General features: G+C 37.0%; 1 protein-coding gene across 6 annotated transcripts in view; it reads right to left on the bottom strand.

Annotated features, from left to right (window-relative positions):
- The window catches only part of MEI4 (meiotic double-stranded break formation protein 4), a 236,027-nt gene that overhangs the window by 1,365 nt on the left and 207,386 nt on the right, over window positions 1-27,276 (bottom strand). Inside the window, exon 5 of one of the 6 annotated variants that reach the window (XR_012378475.1) lies at window positions 9,286-9,411. The exons of the other annotated variants lie outside the window; for them this stretch is intronic. The gene's annotated coding sequence lies outside the window, so the exon portion shown is untranslated. The remainder of the gene's footprint in view (window positions 1-9,285; window positions 9,412-27,276) is intronic. 6 annotated transcript variants of the gene reach the window in all.

Genomic DNA, 27,276 nt, shown 5'->3' with positions numbered 1-27,276 from the left:
AACTTCTTTAAAACACATATTGGTTGTAGCTCAGCTCAGAAAAAGCCAAATAAAGATATTAAATTTTCAGACAATAAGTAAATTCTTGATATATTTAACACTATGTTCCTGTTCCTTTAATTGGGATGGAGGGAGAACAAAGGAGAACATTTCCTTTCTTTCAAAAACTTTACAGTTTTGGTGAATGACTTTTTTCTCTTGATGGTTTATAAAGCTCAAAATCCTTTCTCTGTACTACTGCTATAATTCATTACTCAGATGAATCTGAGAATACTTGATAATGTCTTGTGTGTTGAATTCAGTGTTGTGGTAAAGACTTTCAGTGCATGACACTCCTGCCAATGATAACATAAATATCTTGGGGGTAGGGTTTTAAGAATTTTTTTTTTTTTTTAAGATCTTATTAATTTGAGAAAGAGAGCACACACAAGCAGGGGGAGATGCAGAGGGAGAAGCAGGCTTCCCACCAAGCAGGGAGCCGGATGTGGGACTCAATCCCAGGACCCCAGGATCATGAACTGAGCCAAAGGCAGACCGCTTAACTGACTGAACTACCCAGGCGGCCTAAGAATGTGTTATGACTCAGTATAGAGTAACTCAGTATAACTAAGTCTTAGAACAGTTATGATCTCTAAGAGACCAGACATGATCTCATTCTGAGTCTACACAAATCAAGGAGGAATAGGATTAGATTATGTGGAATCACATATATGGTCATGAGGAAAAATATAGATGTGTCTTGAGAAGTTTTGTTTGGCCCTAGATCACTGGAAGTGAGATGAATCAAAGTAAGGCCTAAAAAGTGGACAATGGAAAGCATAATCTGAGGGGATACAGGAATCAGTTTAAAGATATAAAATGGCTTTATCATTTGCTTATTAAGACATGTGTTGGAAACAGTCCCCAAATCTATCCACTCTAATAATACATAAATAAAAAGAAACATTCTTTTAGAGCCCAGAGGAATGTATTCCATAACAAGGTGGTCCTATAAACAGTTAAATATATACTTTCTTCTTATTGAGGTATAATTGACATAACATATTAGCTTCAGGTATCACATAATAATTGGATATTTATATACATTGCAAAATGATCACCATAGTAAGTCCAGTTAACATCTATTGCTATACATAGTTACCAAATTCTTTTTTTTGTGACAAGGACTTTCAAGATCCACTCTCCTAGCTTTCAAATATTCAATACAGTGTTTAGCTAATATAGTTATTAACTATAGTCTCCATGCTGTACACTATATCCCTATGACTTAAATTCATTTTATAACTAGAAATTTGTACCTTTCCATTCCCTTCACCCATTTCAGCACCCTCTAACCCCCACCTCATGCAACTAGCAGTCTGCTCTCTATATTCATGAGCTTGTTTTTGTTTTTTAATTTTATTATGTTATGTTAATCACCATACATTGCATCATTAGTTTTTGATGTAGTGTTCCATGATTCATTGTTTGCGCATAACACCCAGTGCTCCATTCAATATTCCACATATAACTGCATTATATGGTATTTATTTTTTTCTGTCTGGCTTATATCATTTACCATATTGCCCTCAAGGCCCATACATGTTACAAATGGCAAGATTTAATTCTTCTTTTATGGCTGAATAATAATCCATTATATGTATATTATGTGCACACACACATATAAATATGAATGCATTTATGTATATACACACACACACACACACAAACACAAACACACACCATACCTTCTTTTTTTTTTAATTTTTTTATCGTTATGTTAATCACCATATATTACATCATTAGTTTTTGATGCAGTGTTCCATGATTCATTGTTTGTTCATAACACCCAGTGCTCCATGCAGAACGTGCCCTCCTCAATACCCATCACCAGGCTAACCCATCCCCCTACCCCCCTCCCCTCTAGAACCCTCAGTTTGTTTTTCAGAGTCCATCATCTCTCATGGTTCATCTCCCCCTCTGACATACTCCCCTTTTCTTCCTCTCCTGTTATCTTCTTCTTTTCCTTTTTTCTTAAAATATGTTGCGTTATTTGTTTCAGAAGTACAGATCTGTGATTCAACAGTCTTGCACAATTCACAGCGCTCACCGTAGCACATACCCTCCCCAATGTCTATCACCCAGCCACCCCATCCCTCCCACCCCCAACCACTCCAGTAACACTCAGTTTGTTTCCTGAGATTAAGAATTCCTCATATCAGTGAGGTCATATGATACATGTCTTTCTCTGATTGACTTATTTCACTCAGCATAACACCCTCCAGTTCCATCCACGTCGTTGCAAATGGCAAGATCTCATTCCTTTTGATGGCTGCATAATATTCCATTGTGTATATATACCACATCTTCTTTATCCATTCATCTGTCGATGGGCATCTTGGCTCTTTCCACAGTTTGGCTATTGTGGACATTGCTGCTATAAACATTGGGGTACACGTACCCCTTCGGGTCCCTACATTTGTATCTTTCACACCATACCTTCTTTATCCATTCATCCATCAGTGAACATATAGCTTCTTTCCATGTCTTGGCTATTATAAATAATGCTGCAATGAACATGGATAATACATATATACTTTTGAATTAGTGTTTTCTTTTTCTTTGCATAAATACCCCAAAGTGGAATTGCTGGATTATATGGTAATTCTATTTTTAATTTTTTGAGGAATCTCCATAGTGTTTTCCATAATGGCTACACCAATTGACATCCCCACTGACAGTGGGAACACAAGGGTTCCCTCTTTTCCACATTCTCACCAACACTTATTATTTCTCTCTTTTTGATAATAGCGTTCTGACAGGTGTGAGGGGATATCTCATTGTGGATTTGATTTGCATTTCCCTGATGATTAGTTATGTTGAGCATCTTTCCATGTCCCTGTTAGCCATGTCTTCCTTGGAAAAATGTCTATTCAGATCCTCTGCCCATTTTGTAATTGGATTGTGTTTCTGCTGTTGAGTTGTAGAAGTTCTTTATATATTTTGGATATTAAGCATTTATTTAGTATTTGATTTGCAAATATTTTCCCCCATTCAGTGGGCTGCCTTTTATTCTGTTGATGGTTTCTTTTGTTGTGCAGAGGCTTTTTAGTTTGATATAGTGCCATTTGTTTCTTTTTCCATTTTTTTTTCCCTTTGCTTTAGGTGTCAAATCCAAAAACTAATTTCCAAGACCAATGTCAAGGAGCTTGCTACCTATGTTTTCTTCTAGGAGTTTTATGGTTTCAGATATTAAATTCAAGTCTTTAATCCATTTTTATTTTTTTGTATGATATTAAATAGTGGTTCAGTTTCATTCTTTTGCATGTGGCTGTTGAGTTTTCCCAGCACCATTTATTGGAGAGGCTAGGCTACTTTCCCATTGTACATTCTTGGCTTTTTTGCCATAAATTAATTGACCGTATATGTGTGGGTTGATTTCTGGGCTCTCTGTTCTGCTCCATTGATCCATATTTATGTTTTTATGCCTATTCCATACTGTTTTGATTACTAGAGCTTTGTAATATAGTTTGAAATCAGGAAGCATGATGCCTCCAGCTTTGTTCTTCTTTCTCAAGATTGCTTTGGCTATTCAGGTTCTTTTGTGTTTTCATACAAATTTTAGGATTGCTTGTCCTATTTGAGACTTTCCTGAGAAACAAACTGAGGGTTCTAGAGGGGAGGGGGGGTGGAGGGATGGGTTAGCCTGGTGATGGGTATTAAAGAGGGCACATGCCGCATGGAGCACTGGGTGTTATATGCAAACAATAAATCATGGAACACTACATCAAAAACTAATGATGTAATGTATGGTGATTAACATAATAAAAAAAAAGTGCTTGTAATAAGAACTACTTCTCTAACTGCCTGTATATCACACTCCTACAAACTGGACTCTACATTCTTAAGTGAATATTCCTAATACCTACGTGCCGATTCTCTTGATCTAGAATGGCCTCTCTCATCAATCTCTCATTACTAGCACCCTGAGCAGCCTTCAGTGCCTATCATAGATGCCACCTATGCACTGAGCCTTTCCCAAGCCCCTCAATTTTATAGATTTGAACTATTTCCCTTATATTCTGTTTGGTTATATTTATTTCATCACCCACTTAGATTCTAAATATGTTGAGAGAAGCAAATGTGTTCCTGTCACTACAGTTTCTACAATTCCTAAAACAATGTCTGTCTTGCTCATAGTAGATCTCAATGATACATTTGTGGTTTTGAACTGAACAGGAATTAGAGCAATGTAAAAGGAACTACTATAGATACATACTGGTTACTATCTGAAGGAGAATAACAGCGACATTTTTCAATGTTAAAAATACCTTTCAAATACTCATCCAAACTAAAAAAATTCACAGTATGTGTTTAACCTGATCTTATCAGCAATACTTAAAAATTTGTCAACCTGCTCACTAATGACCACAGATAGTACAAATCCTGTATGAGTTAACAGATAATTCTTCTTTGGAACTATGTTATAAACATAGGTGCTTAACCTATTTAGACATTAACATAAATTAGGTAGCGTTGAAATACAAATTATGTAGCAAAAGGGCACATTTATTTCATTCACTTTGAAGCTTTAACTATAACAGGGTATGGTATTTTATAATGATAATCTAGGCAGGAGTGTTGCAATGATTTTAGGGTTCACCTCTACTGATAATAATATATTAGCTATATATTCCAGCATTTATCTTACTGGGCTCTTAAAATACATTAGGATTTTGTGAACTGAATGACTATTCTTTTTTGAAATTATTTAATTTTTAGTTAACCTTGGTTTTCATGTATAACAATTTTATGAATAAAAAGTTGTCAAATGGTGTTTATCACAAATAAGGGAATTTCTCCCCTCTGATAAAGGCCATAGCATCCCAGGAAATTTCAGGGCAAGAGCGTGAGGCAGACAGTGTGTCTTGTACCTTTCCATTCGCTTTGAGATTCTTACTTTGGGCATGTTTAGCTCTACTTCCAGGTGGGCTGGGGTCCCTGCTCTAGTGCCCCATCTCTATGTTGTTTTAGACTTTGCCTTTACACCTACTAGAATTTATCTGTCTTGGGTTCCACCTCGATCCTAAATGCCTGTACCAAATCATTTGATACACTCTTTTACTCTAAGATATTAGCAGTTATAGAACAGTAATTTGAAACTAACTCCTCTCTTTAGGGACAGTATGCGCTTAGCTAACATGCCTTCGCAGCCCTTCCTTTCAACACGACTGAAACGGCATGTCTGTGGGGGCGGTCTTTCCTGTAGTTCCCAGATTTCATCACACTGGCAGCTGCCTGCTCTGCTTAATCATATGCTCAGGCACTTTCTGAATTAGTGCATAAACTGAATAAAACAAAAATAAATGCTCTCAAAGTGATAGTCCATTGGATTTGGTGTTATTTTTACACTCTCAGCATCGAACTAGACTGAATTGCATCAGTGTTGGAAAATACCCAACACAGGTGGAACATACCAGTAAGGAAAATACTCAAGTGTTTTGCCTGAACATCCTGCCAGGAAGACTGAATGACCCCGGTACATGAACAAGATGGCTGTGTGCATCTGATAAAATGCTATCAGTTTATCTTTCTATTCAGGTCTTTTTGAATGGAAGGAATCTTGAGAAGCAGCTTTTAGAGTCCCATGACTACTTCCTATTACCTAATCCCATTTTATGTAATAGGGAACCTTCAAAAGAGAAGATATTTTCTTGGTAGAAAAATCACCAGATATTTTTGTAGAGTATTTTCAAAATTAAAACATTTCTTAGATTTATTTTTCTACTCCTGAGCTGGGCTGAAGAAAGTCTCCAAATATATTTTTCAGTGGTGAAAAATATTAATTTTCTTTACATGCTGCTAAGTTTCACTTCAACACTTAGATCCTGAAGTTAGGCTATAGACACATAATGCCAATTTCCTAATTATTGTTTTAGTTGGAAGTCGGTCAAGGTTAGCTTGACATTTTTGTAGACTTATCCTTGAAGCAGCCACTATTTGCTTATTCCATATCCATTTCTCCCTCCCTTTTCATCAAAAGAAACCTGGTTTTGCTCAGGGTGGCAATAGATCAACTAAAAATGTCTATGTCCAGTCTCTTAAGGCTAATTCTTCTCAAAGAGATATAAATATAAGTAACTGGGTGGGCTTCTGGGAAAGCTCTTTAATAGTAGGCAAAGTCTAGTAGAAGGCAGCTTTGCCTTCCCTCTGCACCATTTTCCCTGCTCCGAAATACTGATACAGTGCTTGGAGGTAGAGTAGCCATCCTGTGAGCTTGAGGATGGGGGCTACCCATGGGTCAGTAAAAAGGACCAGATTCTGGAGGCATGGTGCAGCTCAATATATCCACACAGGATGGCTATACCTTCCTGCACTATGTTTGGGTCCTCTTCTTCCATTTTGGTCTTTTAAAATTGGAACCTTGATGGGGCACCTGGGTGGCTCAGTTGATTAAGCATCTGCCTTCGGCTCAGGTCACGATCCCAGGGTCCTGGGATCAAGCCCCGCATTGGGCTCCCTGCTCATCGGGGTGTCTGCTTCTCCCTCTCCCTTGCCCCTCACCTCCCCCTGCTTGTGCTCTCTCTATCTCTCTTGCTCATGCTCTCTTTCTCTTAAATAAATAAAATCTTAAAAAAAATGAAATAAAATTGGAACCTTGAGCCTTCAACTAGGCAGGAAGGGGGCTCTGAAGGTTTCTTTGCTTTGAGAAGGTGCTGCCTTCTGCTGTCTCTGACATAGGGAGGACAGAGATGCCCAAAGGGGCAATAACAAAGTCACATTTCTTGACAGCAGATGATGTAACAAAGTGTACCATACATTTGAGTGTGGCTCGCAGTTTGGATGTTTATATTTAATACTGAAAAACATAAAGATGTAATAGTTCATTAAATTCAGTGGTTGGTAATTTACGTGTACTAGCCAAAGGCATGCAGTGGTGAAGTCTGACACTTTCAGAAATAAGCATGCTGTTATGGAAGGGGTGAAAATACAACATGACGTTTTTCTTATTGCTACAAGCGCAAGAGGTGGAGAAAATTGGATCATTACAGGGCAGAAAATCAAGTCAAAGAGTATAGGCAAATAACCGAAATGTTAAACTAAATGTTCACTGAATATAAATATAACATTGGCTCAGTATCCTCCATGTCAGAATTTAGTAGACAGAAGCAATAAGTAAGATACAACTAAAATTAGTAGTCTCTAAAAGAATGAATTAAACATGATACTTTAAAGGAAAAGGTCAGCTGTCACCATGATAATTAAGAGGGAAACTTAACCCTGAGTTTTAATAACTTAGCCTTTTTTATCTACTAGAAAGCAAAGAAGGCAGATTTCAGTGGAGGAGTTGAGGAGGGTGAAGTTAACCCTCTATCAACAGTTCACTAGCTTGCCGCTTCTGAAGCACAGGAGAAAGCACCGAAAGAGCTGATAAGTAAGCAGGGGCTTAGCTCTGGGGCCAGCACAATATTGAGCATGACCACAGTAGCAACAGTGCTTGAGAAAAGAGTAGGAGAACCGTATGCACATTATATAAATGTACGTTTGTTTATTTACTTATTTTTAAAATATTTTAAAACTAATGATGTATGGTGACTAACATAATAAAATAAAATTTAAAAAAATATTTGAGAGGGAGAATAAGAGACAGAGAGAGAGAGAGAGAGAGAGAAAGTGAGCACGAGCAGGGAGGAGGGGCACAGGGAGAGGGAAAGGGAGAAGCTGAGGGCCAAGCCCAACGTGATCCCAGAATGCTGAGGTCGTGGCTGGATCCCAGGGCCCTGACATTGTGACCTGAGCCAAAGTCAGATGCTTAACTGACTGAGCCACTCAGGTGCCCCATATATGTATATTTAAAATCAATGCACTTATGATTGCAATAGAAGCACACATTCATTTAAAACTATGTCTCTGCAAAAATGGTGTTCTATCCTTTTCTGTTCCCCACAACCTGGGTGCCAAATCATACTGAAAGTGTATAAAGCAAAAGGCTGATCAGAGCAGAATATAGTTAATTAGGAAAGATTTTCTAGAGATGAATTGTGAGCCAGGGCTCAAAGGGAGTGAGGGGTACAGATTGGTGAGTCATCTTTTGATCAGATTGCCAGGTAAAGAAGAATAAAAAGGATACAATGGGTATTAATCCTTTTTGCTTTATACAGATAATGGTATGATTATCTGCCTAAAACACTGAATCCTGGACTGGTTCTAAGGGCTTATGTCTAATTTTGAGGGTAACTTAGATGAAAAGTTCTAAACTACTGAAAGTACTAACATTTGCAATCTTGGTATTTTGCCATGTTTCATATGGGAAATAGTTTGAGTATGCAAGATTTATATGTAAAGCTACTCATGAAAGGAATATACATAACAAAAAAATTTAAATCTGTCATTATGAGCCTTGTTTAAAAATAATGATTTTTTCATTAACCAGTTTTACCTACTTTTCTCAAATCTGTTTCTTAGGGCTGAGTTTATCTAATAAAGTAATAGCAAAATGAACAGACTGAAAAAGAAAATGGCCTACAGAGGGCAAGGAGTTTGGACAAGAATCACAGAAAGGAGAAGCATGGTTTGTATTTGACAAAAATATATAGGCTGAGACTCCAAGTAAGAACAGATGTGGCAGAGGCCCTGTTGGTTGAGATCTCTGAGAAAACAGAATCTTACTAAGCAAGACTTTTTTTTTTTTTCCTCAAAGGCCATCAATTGAACACATATTCATTGCTTATTAAACCCCAGCTCTGCCATTTACTAGCTATGTGAGCTGGGCAAGTTATTTAACCTCACCAAACCTACCTTTCCTCATCCAAAATTTGGAAATAACAAGGGTAACTCCTCCTTGGGGTTGCTGAGAGAATAGATTAAATTACATGTTCAAAACCCAGCACAGGATAATACACACATACATTTACATATTTAAAACATGCACATTTTCAAATAAGTATTATCTACTATCTGTTATTATCATCACCATCATTGTTATTATTTTTTTTAAGATTTATTTATTTTAGAAAGAGGGAGAGCATGTGCTGGAGGGTCAGAGGGAGACGGAGAGAGAGAATCTCAAGCAGACTCCATGCTGAATGTGGAGCCTGATGCAGGGCTCACTCTCATGACTCTGAGATCATGACCTGGCTGAAACCAAGAGTCGGTTGCTTGACTGTGCCCCATTATCATTATGTGTTTACCTAAAGTGAAAAAGATATAGTCCCTATCCAAAAGGCACTTTTCAACTGGAGGAGGGCTACTGCTATTACTCAAGTACCGTATTGTGGTCAGTTTTTAGAAGCATTTCAAACTTACTGCAAATTGTTCATCTAGAGCTGTGTAAAGAGCCTAAGGATGTATCTTCCATCTACTTTCCTCTACCAAGGAAGTCCTTCACAGACAAGAGTAGCAGAGCATTCTTTTTTGCATAGAAGGATGATGCTAAAGAAACAAAATGTGAGATAATTACTTTAAAGCCTTTCTGATATTAGAAGACTAATTGAGATTAGAAGATAGACTCCACATAGACTCTTATTCTCAGATTTCCTCACATACAGGATAGAGAATTCCTAATACAGGGACATGGCATTTTTCTGTTCTAACAGATTTCCTGAGTCACCTTTAAACAGCTTTACACTGAATCCTCACTCCTTTCTTAGGATCTGTACCCTTCATTATGTGGTCATCAATCCCACTCACAGTACAATTTTCACCATTTTATACCATTATATGAAACTTAATCTAAGGCTAGAAATTCCTTTCAAGTACATTTGAGAAGCAAATAGATCATTCACTAGTTTGGACTTTCATCACAGTAGTTCTTGGCAAAGCAGTACAAACCAGATAATCTGGTTATTAATATAAGAGTCTATTAAGTGAAAGAACAGGGTTCAGAGACTGGAATAAAAGCAGCTAAATTCCGTAAGGACTAATTCAGCTGGGAGTACTTAGCACTTTAAAATTTTGTTTCTGCTTGCTTTGCACTCATCCCTCTCTTCTGTCGATCCTACTGCATGGGTTGGGTACTCTCATGTGTCAGACCCTGTGGTAAGTGCTGGGGGTACAGAGCCGAATAGGACAAGATCCCTACCTCTGTAAGAATTCCTAGTACGCTTCTAGGGAGACAAAGAAGTAAATACATAATGGCAATGCAGAGTGCCTGCTGTTAGGGTGAGAGAAGAACTCTCAAGAGAACTGAGTCATGTGGTGTGAGAAGACGCTAAATGTCAGGAAATGAGTTTAGTCATGAATGGGGATATTGCAGGCTCACTTCCTCCTGGGGGCATGGCAGGATTCTTTTGGAGAGATGACTTGAAAGCTATTATCAGCATAGATAAAATGCTTGTTTGGCTACTACCACAGGGGCCTCCGTCTCTGGCTGGTGAATACGCACTGAAGCAAGGGAGAGGCAGAGAGCTTATAGGGGTGTGGGGAAAGATGTCACCAATCTCTACAGAATCCCTACACCTCTGCCTTCTCTAAGGCAGTGGAACCAGCCTGGACTGTCTGGTGTGTGCAGTCAAGGGCCAAATCAATTCTGTATGTTAACACAATCTTAAAGAATGTGTTTGGTTCTTTGAGCTCTATTGCCACTTAAATGTTTTATACTTACCTTCCTGAAGGAAGGCCCAGATCATGATGCACAAAAGTAGTATTCTTGGGAGAGAAAATGCACTGTTTCACCAAGTGAAGCCATTTCTATCATGTCATTAAGACAGAGCTTGAGAAAAAGTGGTGAAATATCTGATACATATTTAAAACAGATCCAGATGGCCATTACTGATGGAAAACAAATGTCCAAATAGCCAGTGGGGGTAAAATCAACATGAAACATTCTTCTTTAGGACTCTAAATAAAGATTATCCAAGGCAGCATCAGATCCTGCCCAACTAGGCAGAAGGCAGGAACCAGATTTGTTGGAGTAACATCAGTGACTGCCCAGCCAGGCAAAAGCCAGAGCCTAAAATAATTTCCTAGAGGCTGCAGATCTAGGCTTTGATAAATTTGCCAAAGTAAGCGAGTGTGTGTGTGTGTGTGTGTGTGTGTGTGTGTGTGTGTGAAGGTTTATATATTTAAGAGCACTGGATCCAAAGCCCAAGATCAAGGACGACAAGAGGATGGGCTCATAGTGACCAAATCCTTTGCAATAATTTTGTTTGGAAACTGAAAGCCAAATCTGATTGGCCTCAGATAATCTACTAATTATCTCCCAAAGGCCAACTGAACAGGGCTGGAATCACAGAAATTAAAAGTCAATACATTTGTCCCTTTTCTCTTCCTATTTTCAATAGGTATCGCCACTAATTCAATGAAACCACTTTATCAGAGCTTGATACACCACACAACACACGGGAAAGTTTGGAAACATAATGGAGTAAAAACTCTGCGTTCTTATGAACATTTTGTATTACTGTTGTAGTAGAGACTGGGCCGAGAGCAAGGTATGTGATACATTCTTGTCCTTCTTCTTTTAAAAATCAACCAACCACTATCTTTCCTTTTTTTTTTTTTTAAAGATTTATTTATTTATTTATTTGAGAGAGAGAGAGAACGAGAGACAGCATGAGAGGGAAGAGGGTCAGAGGCAGAAGCAGACTCCCCGCTGAGCAGGGAGCCTGATGTGGGACTCGATCCTCGGACTCCAGGATCATGACCTGAGCCGAAGGCAGTCGCCCAACCAACTGAGCCACCCAGGCGCCCCTATCTCTCCTTTTTTTTAAAAAAAAAGACTTTTTGAGATATAACTGGCCTACAGTAAAATGGTGTTGAGTTTTATGAATTTGATAAATTACTTTTAAGAACAGAGAAATGTCATAATAGAAATAATCTCATGCTACAACTATGTGATATTGTTTAATGACATTTTAAATGTTACCTTTTATCTAGATGATTTTCTAATTAAAATGTATATACAGCATTTAGTTGTTTTCACAACTATATGAAATACTATTTCAAACAACTATAATTTTGTTATCTGAAGGTACTCTAGAGAAATTTTTGAAAAGACAAGATCCATATGTAATGCAGAAACCTTAGGAGAAGGAAGTAGACTTCAAACTATGAGATAGCTTTTCTGGCTTAACTATTTTCATTATCTTCACACTGAGATGCTGCTGGGGAAATTTGTCACAAAAATGCTAAGTGACCCTAGAGAAAGCTTTCTTAGGTGCTGGTGACAGTCACTACCTGATGACAAATAGAAAAAAAAAGGGAGGAGGGGGAGTGTAGAACCAGAGAACTGAGGCTTCCATTAGCTCTCTTGTTCAAATACCATGTCCTCAGTAGCTACTGCCAACCATGATGTTGAGATGGAAATTACACAAAATGACAGAAGCATGGCTTCATATCCTTTAGGCATCATAAATGAAGGTGGAGTTAAATATGTAAACAATCACAATATAATGTGATATATATCATAAGAGAGTCCTGTCCATAGTGTTATAGTGGCATTGCTGCTAAGTGGGTTATAGTAAAGAAAAATAGGAAGAATGCACTCAGCAAATAAGCTCAATGGAGAATTCTAAATGCTACTGTTTTAGAAAATTAAACTAGCAACGGCTTACAAGGGAAATGAAATACATGATGGGAAATTCACATGGTAACTTAAATGCAGTGAAAACAAAACAAGTAGGAGAACAACTTAGTATGCATATAATACACAGGTGTCAAAGTGTTTGTCTTTTTCAGATACATATTACAAAATTAAAATCAAGTATTCTTGGGAGATACTTGCATTTATAAGACATATCAAGTAGTTTACTTAATCAACAGTGTTTGGACTTGGATATATGCTTTAGAAGCAATTATTTTTGGAAAAAAATAATGTGCCCAATAAGTTGACTATCACTGGTTAATTTCGAAGACATGTTTAAAAACACTGACATTTTAAATGTAATTAGATTTGTTTCTTAATCTGAGTCTGAAATTCCAATAAATTTTACCTTTTTTGGAAACTATGCTGCTAACTTTAGAAGAGTGATCTATTCTTTATTCAAATTCAATCCTTAATATAATACCTGGATCTGACACAATGACATTAAAGTTTTAAGACGATATATTTACCGATAAAACAAAAACCCTCCAAATACTTGAAGTGGCTTCAGTAAGGAAAAAAAAATGAATCCTTTATTCAAAAGCTTTTTAGAACTCTAATTCATAATGTTTCATTTGTAAGGGAATACAGTAGTTCCTTGTAAAATGTTCCACTTTTTGGGAATAAAACCACACTTACCTGGATGTCCAGTTTCCAAATGTCAAACATCCTGGAATTTGCAGCCCCTGAGCCAGTGAAACAGCCAGCAGGAAACAATTCCTGGTAGACTGTGCATGTGACTCTAGAGGGAGGGTCACTGGGTCCTCACATCTCCTCAACTCATATCATGGGCTAATTCTGAAGGTAATAAGGGCAGGGCAGGAAATACTGCCACAGGAAATTGAAAGAAGCAAGAATTGATAGCAAAGGAGAAATTAGAAAAAAACTGTAAAGTTCAGACCTGATAATTTCTGGATCTCTTAGAATGGAAAAAGAGCTCAATATGCTTGAATTGAATGCGTTGCCAAGGATATAACAGCATAATTCAAAAACAGATGATGATTCTGGAAAATGATTAAGTGATGCTTGATTTGCTCTATTTAGTAAATAGTCAAAATATACCATAGAGTTCCATTAAAATGTTAAAATAAAATTTAAGAAGAATCTTGTGTGGAAAATTCTCTTATGCAGAAATTTTTCTTAGATGATGTAACGTACCATCAAATAACATTACCTCTTTGAGCCTAACTAATGTTTCCAGGGACTATCCACAGAAAATTACTACAAAATAGTTACTCTTTCTTAGCAAGTATACTAGAAAGTTTACTGCTATTATCCTTTCAAAGATACAGTTTTTAGAAAATTCATTTAGAGAAAAAGAGTACCCAAACTATATATACAACTATTTTAGGAAAATGTGTGTGTATACACATATCCACATACATAAATATATTTATGTGTGTATACAATTGCATAATTAATATGGACATACTCATTTTAATGATCCATGAGAGTGTATATCTTGGCAACAATAACATTTTATATACATAGTTTTGAAGCAATTATGGGAAAACCTGCACAGGCTCTTATAAAAAAAAAAGAACTTTGGCTTAAAGGAATATTATTTTTCATAAAAAGGTAGTACAACAATTTAGAAAGCGTGTATTGTATAGAGAAGAATTTGGTCTTTGTACCTCATTCCTGGGAGACAACCTCTAAATCCCTGGAATTTCCTTAATGATAGAGGAGTGCCTTTGTTATTCATAGTGGGCCCATGGCTCACACTTGAGATTATGTTAACAAGAAGAGGAAAGACAGGGGCTATCACCTGAAATACCAACCATGTATTTAGAGAATTGCGCATTAAACCAGCCTGATCTAGAGGGAAGGGCGGGGATGGAGACTGAGTTCAGTCATGTGTCCACGGAGTGAATCATTTCTACATAATGATTCTCCAGTAAAAACTCTGGAAAATGATGGTAGGTGGATCTTCCGATAAACCAAAAGGGTGCTGTACCTGGATTCCATGAGAAGGGAGCACATAAAGCTCTGTGTTTAGGGTTCTTCTAGACCTTGTCCTATGGGTCTCTACATTTGACTGACCTGATTTGTATCCTTTCTAATAAGGACAGAAATTTCCTGAGTTCTGTGAGTTATTCTAGTAATTTATCAAACCTAAAGGAGGTAGGAGGAATTCCCCCTCATTTGTAGCAAATTGGTCAGAAGTGTAGATAGCCTGGAGGCCTATGAACTTGGGGCTGGCATCTGAAGTGAGGGCAGTCTTGATGGGGACTATACTGTTAACTCATGGGGTTTGTAGTAATTCTGGGTAATAAGCACCGGAATTAAACTGAACTGGAATATACTAGTGTGTCTTGAAGTTAAGGCAAATTATGTGAAGGTATGCAGATGATCTAAAGAAGTCACAAAAACATAAAAATAAATTTCCTAAGATTTTCCCCTCATATTTCATACTTTTATAGATTGAAGTATAATTGACACATAACATTATATTCGTTTCTGGTGTACAACATGATGCAATTTATATATGTGTGAAAAATCATAGTAAGTCTAATTAACATCCATCAGCATACACAATTACAAAAAATTTTTTCTTGTGATGAGAGTTTCTAGGATTTGCTGTCTTAGCAACTTTCAAATATGCAATATAGTGTTATTAACCACAGCCAACATGCTGTACATTACATCCCCATGACTTACTTATTTTATAACTGGAAGTTTGTACCTTTGGACCCCCTTTTCCCATTTTGCCAACTCACCACCTCATGCCTCTGTCAAGCACTTATTTGTCCTCTGTATCTATGAGCTTATTTTTTTTGTTTTGTTTTTTAAATTCCACATATAAGTGAGATCATATAGTATTTCTTTGTCTGAAATACTTCACTTGTCATAATGCCCTTAAGGGGCATTTGTTATTACAAATGGTAAGATTTATTTTATGGCCAAATAGTATTCCATTTTATATATATAGATCACATCTTTTTTTTATCTATTTATCCACTGATGGACTCTTAGGTTGTTTCCCTATCTTGGCTATTGTAAATAATTCTGCAATGAACCTGAAGCTGCATATATCTTCTCAAATTAATGTTTTCATTTTCTCTAGATAAATACCCAGAAGTGGAATTGCTGGGTCAGATGGTAATTCTACAGTTTACATTTACCTCAACACTGCACTAGGATTCCCCTTTCTCCACATTCTTTCTAACACTTGTTATATTTGTCTTTTTGATAATAGCCATTCTGAAGGTATGAAGAGATAGCTCATTGAGATTTTGCTTTGCGTTTCCCTGATGATTAGTGATATAGAGCATCTTTTCATGTACCTATAGGCCATGTGTCTATTTTCTTTGGAAAAACATCTATTCAGATCCTCTGCCCATTTTTAATTGGACTCTGGGGGATTTTGCTATTGAGTTGTATGAGTTCTTTATACATTTTGGACATTAACCCTTTATCAGGTATATGTCTGCAAATATTTTATCCCATTCACTAGGTGGCCTTTTCATTTTGTTGATGGTTTCCTTTGCTGTGCAGAGGCTTTTTAGTTTCATGTAGTCCCACTTGTTTATTTTTGCTTTTGTTTTAGGTGTCAGATTCAAAAAATCATTGCTAAGACCTGTGTCAGGGAGCTTACTGCATATTTTTTCTTCTAGGAGTTCTATGGCTCAGGTCTGATGTTCAAGTTTTTAATCCACATTTTTTATGTTATTGTTTAAAAATAGTGGTCCAGTTTCATACTTCTGCCTGTAGTTGTCCAGTTTTCCCAAAGTGCTTACTGAACAGACTGTCCTTTCCCCAATGTATATTCTTGATCTCTCTGTCATAAGGAAAATAAGTCAGTCAGAGAAAGACCAATACCATATGATTTCACTCAGATTTGGAATTTAATGAATAAAACAAATGAGCCAAGGGGGAAAAAAAAAGAGAGAGATAGAGTCAAACCAAGAAACAGACTTTTAACTGTGGAGAACAAACTGATGGTTCCCAGAGGGGATGTGGGGGTGGGGAAATGGGTGAAATAGGGGATGGGAATTAAAGAGTACGCTTACCATGGTGAGCACTGTGTAATGTAGTGAATTGCTGAATCATTATATTATTAAAAAACAAAGGAAAATAAAAGAAAAAGAAAAAATGAGTCTGGAAGAGTTCCCTCCTCTTCTGTTTCTTGGAAGAGTTTGAGAAGGATTGGTATTAATTATTCCTTGAAAATTTTGTAGAACTTACCAGCGAAGCTGTCTACTCCTGAACTTTTGTTGGGAGGTTTTGATTACTGATTCAATCCTCTTACTAGTAATTAGTCTTTTCAGATTTTTCTGTTTCTTTGTGATTCAGTCTTAGAAGATTGTACGTTTCTAGAAATTTATCCATTTCTTCTAGACTGTCCAGTTTGTTGCTGTGTGTAATTGTTCACAACAGTCTCTTACTATCCTCTGTATTTCTGTAGTATCAGGTGTGTAACTTCTCTTTCATTTCCAATATTATTTATTTGAACCCTCTTTTTTCTTAGTGAGTCTAGATAAAGGTCAATTTGTTTATCTTTTCAAAGAACCAGCTCTTAGTTTCACTGATCTGTTGTTTTATTTTGTCTCTATTTCATTTCTTTTCGTTCTGATCTTTATTATTTCCTTCATATTACTAACTTTGGGCTTCATTCTTCTTTTTCTAGCTCTTTTAGTTATAAAGTTAGATTGTTATTTTAGAGTTTTCTTGTTTTATGAGGTAGACCTATATTGCTATGACCGTCTCTCTGAGAACTACTTCTGCTGCATTTCATGGATTTTGAATTGTATTTCCATTTTCATTTATCTTACAGTATTTTTAGATTTCTCCTTTGATTTCTTCATTGACCCAGTGGTTGTTCAGTAGCATGTCATTTAATCGCCACATATTTGTGATACTTCCTGTTTTCTTCTCATAATTGATTTCTAGTTTCATACCATTGTAGTCAGAAAAGATCCTTGCTATGATCAGTCTTCTTAAATTTATTGAGACTTGTTTTGTGACCAAACATGTGACCTGTTCCAAATAATGTTCCATGTGTACACAAGAAGAATGTGTATTCCACTTATTTTGGATGGAATGTTCTATATACATCTTTAAGTCCACCTGCTCTAATGTGTTGTTTAAAGCCAAGGTTTCCTTATTGATTTTCTTCTGGATGACTTATCCATGAATGTAAATGGAGTATTAATATTCTTACTTTAGTTGCATCACTGTCAATTCTTTTAGGTCTATTTATATTTGCTTTATATATTTAGGTATTTCCCATTTTGGGTACATAAATGTTTACAAATGTTATAACCTCTTGTGGGATTGGCCTCTTTATAAAATACCCTTCTTTGCTTTTTACTACAGTCTTTGCTTTCAAGTCTACTTTTTTCTGGTATCAGTTTAGCTGTATCAGCTTTCCTTTGGTTTGCATAAAATACCTTTTTCCATCCTTTAGTTTCAGTCTGTGTGTGTCCTTAGATCTGAAGTGAGTCTCTTATAGAAAATTACATAAATGAATCGTGTTTTTTATACATTCACCCACTTTGTGTCTTTCGATTGGAAAATTTAGTCCATTTAACATTTAAAGTAATTATTGATAAGTATGTATTTGAGGCCATTTTGTTAATTGTTTTTTTTGTGTGTTTTGTAGTTCTTCTCTGTTCCTTTCTTGTTTTATTCTCGTCCCTGTGGTTTGATGACTTTCTTTAGAATCATGTTTATATTTATCTCATTTTTTGTGTATCTTTTTTTGCTTTGTGTTTACCATGAGGTTTACATATGACAGCCTATATGTACATATAAGTCTATTTTTAGTTGGTAGCAACTTAAATTTGAACACATTTTAAAAACTGTTTTGACTATCCTTTTTTTTGTCATATTTTACATCTTTTTATTTTGTGTATCCCCTGACCAATAATTACAGTTATAGTCACTTTTACTATTTTTGTTTTTTAACCTACATATTAGCTTTATATGTGTTTAATCTACTATCTCTACTTTATAGTCGCCTTTACCGGTGAGATCTTTACTTTCATATATTTTTTTGTTATTAGTGCCTTTTCAGCTTAAAGTCTTTTTAACTTTATTTTTTTTGTAAGACTGGTTTAGTCGTAAATGAGCTCTTAGCTTTTGTCTGTCTGGAAATCTCTTTAATCTCTTCTTCAATTCTGACTGATAACCTTGCCAGGTAGAGCTTTCTTGGTTGGAAGTTTTTTCCTTTCACACTTTGAAGATACCATGCCACTCCCTTCTCGTCTGCAAAACGTCCACTGAAAAATCAGCAGATAATCTTAAGGGGCTTCCCTTGTATATAACAAGTTGTTTTCTCTTGCTGCTTTTATGATTCTCCTTTTATCTTTAACTTTTGACATGTGGATCTCATTAAGTTCATTTTATTTGAAACTCTGTATGCTCCTGGACATGGGTATCTGTTTCCTTCCTCAGGTTAGGAAGTTTTCAGCCACTATTTCTTCAATAAGTTTTCTGCCCCTTTCCCTTTCTCTTCTCCTTCTGGACCACTACAATGTGAGTGTTATTCCACTTGATGTTGTCCCATAAGTATCTTAAGATATCTTCATTTTTAAAAAATTCTTTTACTCTTCTTACTTCTCTGTTTGGGTGATTTCCATTGCTCTGTCTTCTAGGTCACTAGAAACTTCTGTTTCAGTCTGCCATTGAACCCATTCTATTGTATTTTTCAGTTTATTTATTTTTAAAGATTTTATTTATTTATTCGAGAGAGACAGAGATAGTGACAGAGAGCACGAGTAGGGAGGCTACCCACTAAGCAGGGAGCCCGATACATGACTTGATTTCGGGACTCCAGGATCATCACCCAAGCCGAAGGCAGATGCTTAACTGACTGAGCCACCCAGGCACCCACAGTTCAGTTATTTATTCTTTAAGTATGTGACTTCTGTTTAGTGCTTTCTTATATTTTCCATCTCTTTGTTGAAGATGTCACTCTTTTCCCATGTTCAGTGAGCATCTTTATGACCATTACTTGGAACTCTTCATCAGGTGACTTGTCTCCAAGGTCTTACTTACTTACTAAGGTCTTTTTCTGATTTTTTGTCTTGTACTTTTGTTTGGAACATATTCTTGTTTTCTCATTTTGCTTGACTCTCTGTATTTGTTTTTATGTATTAGGTAAAACAGCTACCTCTCCTAGTCTTGGAGAAGTGGTCTTGTATAAGAAATAAACCTTACTGTTGAGTCTTACTCTAGCTCTTGGTTGATTCTCAAACCTTTGTGACTGAGTAGCCTGATTTGTTCTTAATAGCTCTCAGTTGTTTAGGGTGTGCCAATGCCTGTCATTGTTCCCAAACGTGTGATCTCATTTAGGACTTAGTTTCAGGCTGATTGGAAGCCAGATTCTCAGGCAGCAGCTTTTAAAGTATGCCATAGTCCTGTGGAACAGCAATCATAAACCCTGCTGGCCTCCAGATGAGATCTGGAGGCATCGCCTGGATGACAACTGCAGGAATAAGGGCTTCAGTTGAGTGTATAAGTTCCTTTCTGGAGGACTGTGGCAGTGTATAAGCTTTCTGGAGGACTGTGGAGTGTAAAAGCTCCTTTCACAGTGAACTGTGGCAAAGGCAATGGGGGGGGTACAAAGATGGCATCTCTCTACCTACATTCCCTGAGAGTGCCTCTGTAGCCTCTAAATATGGGGCAAGCTAAAGCCAATCTCAGGTTGAAACTCCAGGACAAGTAAATGGGTCTTTTTCAAAGACAGACTGGGGATGTTTCTGTTGCTGTCTGTGCAGTGCCCTGGGTGTGGTATCTTGCCCAGAATTGTCTTTACAATTGTTAGTCTCATGGGGCCCAGGAACACAAGCCCCTCTGGCCACCAGAGCCAGGTAATTGAGGGGAATCTCATGTATGGACTGTGCTTTCCCACCAGCTTTAGCCAATGCTGCAGGAGAGTGTTTAGAGCAGGGCATGTCTGCAGCTTTTGTGATGCAGGGGAAGCACACTAGGATAGACACTTGGGATTTTAGCAAGGCTAGGAAAGAGTTCTGGGAGTGGGGTACACCCACAGCTTTAGTGAAGCCAAGAAAGCACAGGGCGCTGACATGCCTGTAGCTTTAGCAATGTAGGGAAAGAATGCTGGGGCAGGACCACACTCTTGGCTTTAGCAAAGTTGTGTCAGTGCTATAGCTGCCAGCACTAGCATGGTAGAGGGAGAGTGCAAAAATGGTGCTCACCAGTACCTCTTTCCCCAAAGAAAGTCCCACTTGGTCCTTGCCCCCCTGGCAGATGCTTTAAAATCAGCAAATGAATCCCCTTCACATACATTCCACTCACCTCTCAAATTGCTGCCTTTGTTCTGGGTTCCAGGAAATTTAGTCTAGGCATAAGCCCTTCAAAATAAGTATCTGAGACCCCCCCCCCCCGAGGCCCCTGGATATAAGCTCAGTTTATTTCCAAAGGCAGACATTTTTTGGTCCTCCTTTTTCCGGCTGCAGGTCCCAAGGGTTGTGGTGCTCAATGTGGGGATACCCTTCACTCCTCAGGGAGAAGCTCTGGACCCATGAGATCCCTCCCTATTGTGGTTTGCATGTCCATGGTGTGGTTTTTGGTGAGACTGTGCCTCTGCCTCTCCCACTCATCTCAGTGTGGCCCTTTTATCCCTTGTTGTGGAAAGAGCTATTCAGCTAGTTTTCAGTTCTTTTTCTGTGGGAATTATTCCATATGTAGCTGTAGATCTGGTTTGTCAATGGGAGGAGGTTCTTCCTGAGACACCATCTTGGACTACCTTCATAATGCAGTTTTCAGAAAAGTCACACCATGGATTATCTTTTCAAAGAAATCTTTTTGTTCTTACTTCATTAAATTTGTGTGTGTGTGTGTCTCAAGAAGAATGCAAGATTTCTGAGAGAAGAGAGAATCATTCTCACAACTTCCAGTGCCTTTTCCAGTGCTCTATACTCAGAGAGTTTTCCAAAAAAGATGGCTGACTACTTGGTTCCCGGAGCACAGCATTTTTTACCCTCATAAAATAAAACCATTAGGAAAACAGACTTAATCAATACTTCTTTCAGTCACAACACCTGGTATTTTAAAAACACTCAGTTTTCAAATAGGCAGAGTTGACATTTCTGGTTAATCAATATTTAAGGTGGTTATTCATTTGAACTATGAGCCATCTCTTTGGGTATGAATGTGAACTAAAAAGGTTGGAAAATCTAAGTGGGTGAGAAAATCTTCCCTTGTCAGTCACCATCAACTGGATGACACGGAAAATGGCATACTTTCTCTTCCTTCTGAATACTGGTATTTCAACTGTCAAAATATTATCTTCTGAAATATTTGACCATGGAAATCTGAGCAAAGCCATCTATTAATGGGCTCATATCAATACAACTTGGAAGGATCATAAGAAACTTAGAAGGAGATATATACTGCCAAACCTTGAAGAGTGCTTCAAGTTAAATGCCCCCCCCCACATTTAACTACTAATTGTCTACTATTTATGGGAAGCCTTACTGATAACATAAACATCTGATTAACACATATTTTATATGTTGTATGCATTATACACTGCATATAAGTGGAGCCATCCAGTCAAACCTGTGTTGTTCAAGGGTCAACTATATATAATATATATACAAGCTCTTGTTTGTAGCTAGTAACATTAAAAATTAGGTGTGATTATATTTTATGCTAACATTTGAAATTTTCATTCTGCATTTTCCTTTTTCTTTTCCTTCTTTCTCTACCTCTCCTCCATTTTATACTTTTTCTATTTCTCTTTCTAATTTGAGAAGCATTCCCTGATACATTTTGTCACTTGAGTTGTTATAGTATTTTGTCTTAGTTTTCTAAGTCATGATAACTGACATTCTGATAGCTTTAATTGATCAATAAACAGATTGTCTTGTAGCAACACTGTGGATTTCCTATTAGACCTTATATCAAGAGAGGGGACATTTAAGAAAAGGTAGAGGACACTAATATTTATTGAATATCAATTGTGGTTCAAACACTATCCTAGGTATTTGACATAGGAGTTCTTACTTAAACGACAATGGATTAGGTGGTAGTACTATCATTATTTTATAAAGAAACCGTCAAGATGACCCGGATCATGATGGAGCTGTGATTTCCTCCAGGTTTCTATGGCCCTGAAGCCTGTGTTCTGTTATCCTAAATTCTGTATCTCGTGGTGTGAGAGAAGTCAGTTATGTATTGATTTATATCCTAACATTCCAGAAAAAGGATGTGAAATTGATAAATTAGCTAATCTTTCTAGATTGCAGTTTGTAAAAAATGCGGATCTCAATTCAATTATCCCTTTAATACTCTGGTTTGATAGATTCCATATAGACTAGAACGCCCCCAATGCACAGATTGTTCCATGCATCTCTCTTATGTGCATTTTATTGCAAAACATGTATTTCAATGCAATTCTCAATTCTCTACACATTCATAAAATCTGTTAAAATCTGTTGCCACAAAACTTTAAGACGTTGATGTAGCATAAAACAATATGAAGCAGTATTAATTCAGTGTTTGTTTGTTATTAAAGAAAATTCCTTCCCAAGATGCAGAATTTCTAATCTTCTGAAGCACTACAAATCACTGACAATGGCTGAAACTACTCTTCATCTAGCTGACAGATCTTTTCAAGGTTTGATTTACAATTTCAGGGAATTATAATGTGCCTTGAAGGGTTCTACGTCTTTTATAGTTGTGTCAAATATGGCTGAAAGCTAAAGCCATTGTTAAACTATACTTTGATCACAACTCTTTCATACTTAATCACATAGTCATTTCATTTATTCACGGAGTCATTTATTCATATAACATTTCCTAGGTGCTTCTTATATGTTCCCTGAACTATCGACCCTCTATGTAGTAGTGAACCAAAAAGATATAGAAAATGCCTTGTTGGAGTTTACAGTCTAGTAAATATGAAAGAAAATAAATGACTAAACACAAATGCAGACACACACAGGTGAATATTATGAAGAAAATAAATGCAATAAAATCAGAAAATGGGGAGCCACCCATGACTCTGTCATCAGGGGAATAGAGAGCCTATGGAGGAGCCAACTTTGTGAAGGGAAGTGGGCAGAGCACTCTAGGCAGAGAGAATAACATGAATTGGCTTGGACGACTGAGTCCATGTGTACATGTGTAAGCAAACTGAAAATAAGCAAGACATCTACCTTCCTGCCTTCTTCAGGGCTCACAAAAGACAATTTTGCTTTCCAACATAAACATTTCTACTGAAAGTAACTTTTAATAGTATGTTGGGGGATCTGCATTGAAATCTACCAAATTAAATTCAAAATGAACATATTCTATAGGATTATTATAATTTCTCAAGTACCTTTTTTTTAAAGGACTTATGGCTCTTTCATTTTTTTTTAAAGTAGGATGAAAGAACACCAGAGATCAAAAGATTCCAGTCCTAGTCCTGACTTTGTCACTTGCTCTATGATCCTGAAGAAGTCTTTGCTCTCCCTTGAGTCTGTCTCTTTATTTGTAAAAAGAAAGACTGGCAGAGAGGTAAGTAAATCCTGTAAACCATCTCCAGCTACAAAATTCTGTGATGATCAGAAAACAAGATAAGGCTCTATTTGAATGTTAAGGAATCCAACTCATGGTACTAAGTAGACAATATAAAAATATGCATAGGAGATGTGTTATTATTACTATAGAAGTTCTCTTTAAACATAATTTATAAATATTTGTCAAAAAATGCTAAATTAACTGATGAAACCTCAAACCAAACCTAAAGCTCAAAAGTTAATCTAAAACAATGCAGTCGTTATTTTAAAAGAAAGAACTAGTTTCTATAAATTATCAGAATGCAATATAAGCAGATATTCATTACAAATTCAAGATATAAGCTTCTTTTAGAAACTATACTTCTTTGCTGTAAAGAAAACTTTTAATAATGCAACCACTTGATTGCATTATTACGGCTTCACTCAGTGTAATTACAGTTATGCTAGCTCTGTAACATTCATGTTCGTAAATAGTTTGAATGGCATGTAATTATCTGTTTTCTCCTAATACTCTTCCTGAACCTCTCTGTTAAATGCCTAAAAAAGTTATTCCAGAATTAAAGAAAGTCAAAGCTATATCCATTTAACTTTATAGTTTGGACATATTGCTCTATGAAGTAAAGTGACATTTAGCAGTATTGTGTAACTATTCAAAACTTAATTGATGGTTCTTTTGTTCACTCTCCTTGGCATTCAAAATGTGGATTTCAAATGCATCACTAAAATGTTTATATTTGAAGACCAGTTTACCCATATCCTTTCTGTCTCTCAACACCCCACCTGTTTTTTTTTTTTAAAGATTTTATTTATTTATTTGAGAGAGAGAGAGCATGAGAGGGGGGAGGGTCAGAGGGAGAAGCAGACTCCCCGCCGAGCAGGGAGCCCGATGTGGGCCTCGATCCCGGGACTCCGGGATCATGATCCGAGCTGAAGTTAGTCGCCTAACCAACTGAGCCACCCAGGCGCCCACCCCACCTGTTCTTATCCCTGTGATTAGGTACATAATGTAGCACTTCCTCCACTTCTTGTCCAGTGAATGATGGGATTGCCCCAAGAAGCCTCCCCATACCTCCAGAGGCTTGGAAAGATGGAGTGTCCAGGAGTGCTAGAGAATTGGTGGGCAGTCCATTCATCCCTATGCCTCCCAATTCAGTAGATACTTCCTATGTATCTACTCCCACCCTTCTAATCAGTCATTTATGCATTTACCAAATATTTATTCCAAACACTCTGCAGCCTCAAGACCTCTGTGTTTGCTGCCTCTTTTCCCTGATATCTTCTTCACCAACTATTCAGAGTCTATTTCCTTACTTTGTCCAGGCTAGTATTCAAATGTCACCTCTGCAGAGAGGTCCACCCCGACCACCCTACCTAATGACATGGCTCTGTAATGTTCCGTCTCCTCATTGCAACTTATTTTTCTTCATAGCACTTATTATTTGACAGTATTTATATGTATCTGTTTTTTTTCTCTGGCTCCCTCCACTGGAATGTAAAGTCTAGGGAGTACTTTGTTTTGCTCACTGCAGTATTTCCACCATGCAAACCAGTTTCTGACACAGGGCTGCCATTCAGTATATGAATGCCGAATGAGTGGATAACTTTTCTGAGGACCTCTTCTACATAAGGCACTGGGATGGGCCAAGCAGGAGATGCATCCAAGAGCAAGACACATTCCAAGAGTAAGGAAGCAGACCCCACACAAGGGCAGGGGCTGCATGAAGCATGGGTGCTGTTCTTCCAATTGCCAATCACTTCTTTTCCACTGCAGTGGCCATGCTGTACTTCATTTGGACATTGCTGGTTGGAATCCTGGGGATGATCACAGGATCAGGTAGTAGACTAGATTATTAATCCAGCCTTAGATTCATTCCCTGGAGAGTTTTGCTCAATAGCTTTGTCTGCTTTTGACTTAGTGATAGAGAACAACAACTCTACAGGTGCATTCTTATCTTCCTTTCTCATTATCCTCAACATGTACAGAGGTTAGGAACATGAGGTTGGAATCAGACAGACCTGGGTTTTAATTCTCATTTGACACTTGTAACTGTTTACTCTTGGACAAGTTGTTTTCATTAAGCCTCAGCAGTAATACCTGTAAAGTGCCGATGATAAGATAAATGAGATGGTGCTTAAGAATCATTCGGTCTAATGCCTGACATTTGAATACTAGTGAAAACTCATTAAGTGTTCATGGAAAAAGCCTTACAACTGATATGCACTTTCTAGAAATTAGGGATTTCTTCCATTTCTGCTAATGTACGTTCACCACATACCTCAACTGGAGAGAGAAGCTTCACCTACAAAGCACAGTTGTTAACATACCATAGGCTCAGTCTTCCTTAAAGTAAACATCTTGTGATGCCAATATGGCAACACAAATCATGTACAGAGCTCATTAATTCTCCCAAACTTTATTTCTAGGTGAATAGTGAGTGAGGTCTATCCTCATCTAATTGGCATGATAAAGAGGGCTTGTGGAAGGCTTGGAGAGTTCCAGCTGGTAGATGGTGAGGCAAGCTACAGGACAGGGTATTGAAGGATTCAAACCAAAGAAAGCAGGATTCAAACCAAAGAAAGCTGTAGAGAAGGTGAATATTACAAAATTTTATGGCTGTTTTAATAATTATAAAATGTCAACCTTATAAAGTATGGTATTAATTGAATTGTCTATCAAATATTTATAAAAGCTGATTGGACATACTATGTATGACTTGATATATTAAGTAAACATTAAAAGACATATGTAGACATCATGATCTAACCAGAATGCAATAGAAATAATAATAAAATATAAATAACCAAAATACAGTAGTTACGATTAAATGAGAACCACAAACACCGCTTTATGCGTTTTACTTGTATTTGTTAATTTAATGTTGCCAACCACCCCTTGAAGTACTTATTATTATTGTCTACGTATTATAGATGAAGAACACAAGTGGAGCCCAGTTAGTTAGAAGTGATGCCAGCCCTGAAAATCAGGAAGTCTTATGTCAAAACTTTTAGCTTAACCACTATCCTGAACACTGCCTCCTAAACTCTTGGAAATGAAATTTTTTTTCTCAGAAAGAAACTTTAAATTAAAATACAAGTTTTTTAAATAACAAAACAAATGTAATTCAAGCAAGAAGAAAAAATAAAGTCAAAAGTAGAAATTAATGAATTAAAACAAAATACTTACTAAAGATTTAACATACTTCTTTTTGAAGTGTGCACAATAATAACAAGCAACTG

Source organism: Callorhinus ursinus, unplaced genomic scaffold (assembly GCF_003265705.2).
Source record: "Callorhinus ursinus isolate GAN/ISIS: 27379988/994484 unplaced genomic scaffold, GSC_fseal_2.0 scaffold6, whole genome shotgun sequence".
Classification (NCBI taxonomy): domain Eukaryota; kingdom Metazoa; phylum Chordata; class Mammalia; order Carnivora; family Otariidae; genus Callorhinus; species Callorhinus ursinus.
Note: the sequence above shows the minus strand (reverse complement) of the source record. Positions and strands in the feature narration are given on the sequence as shown.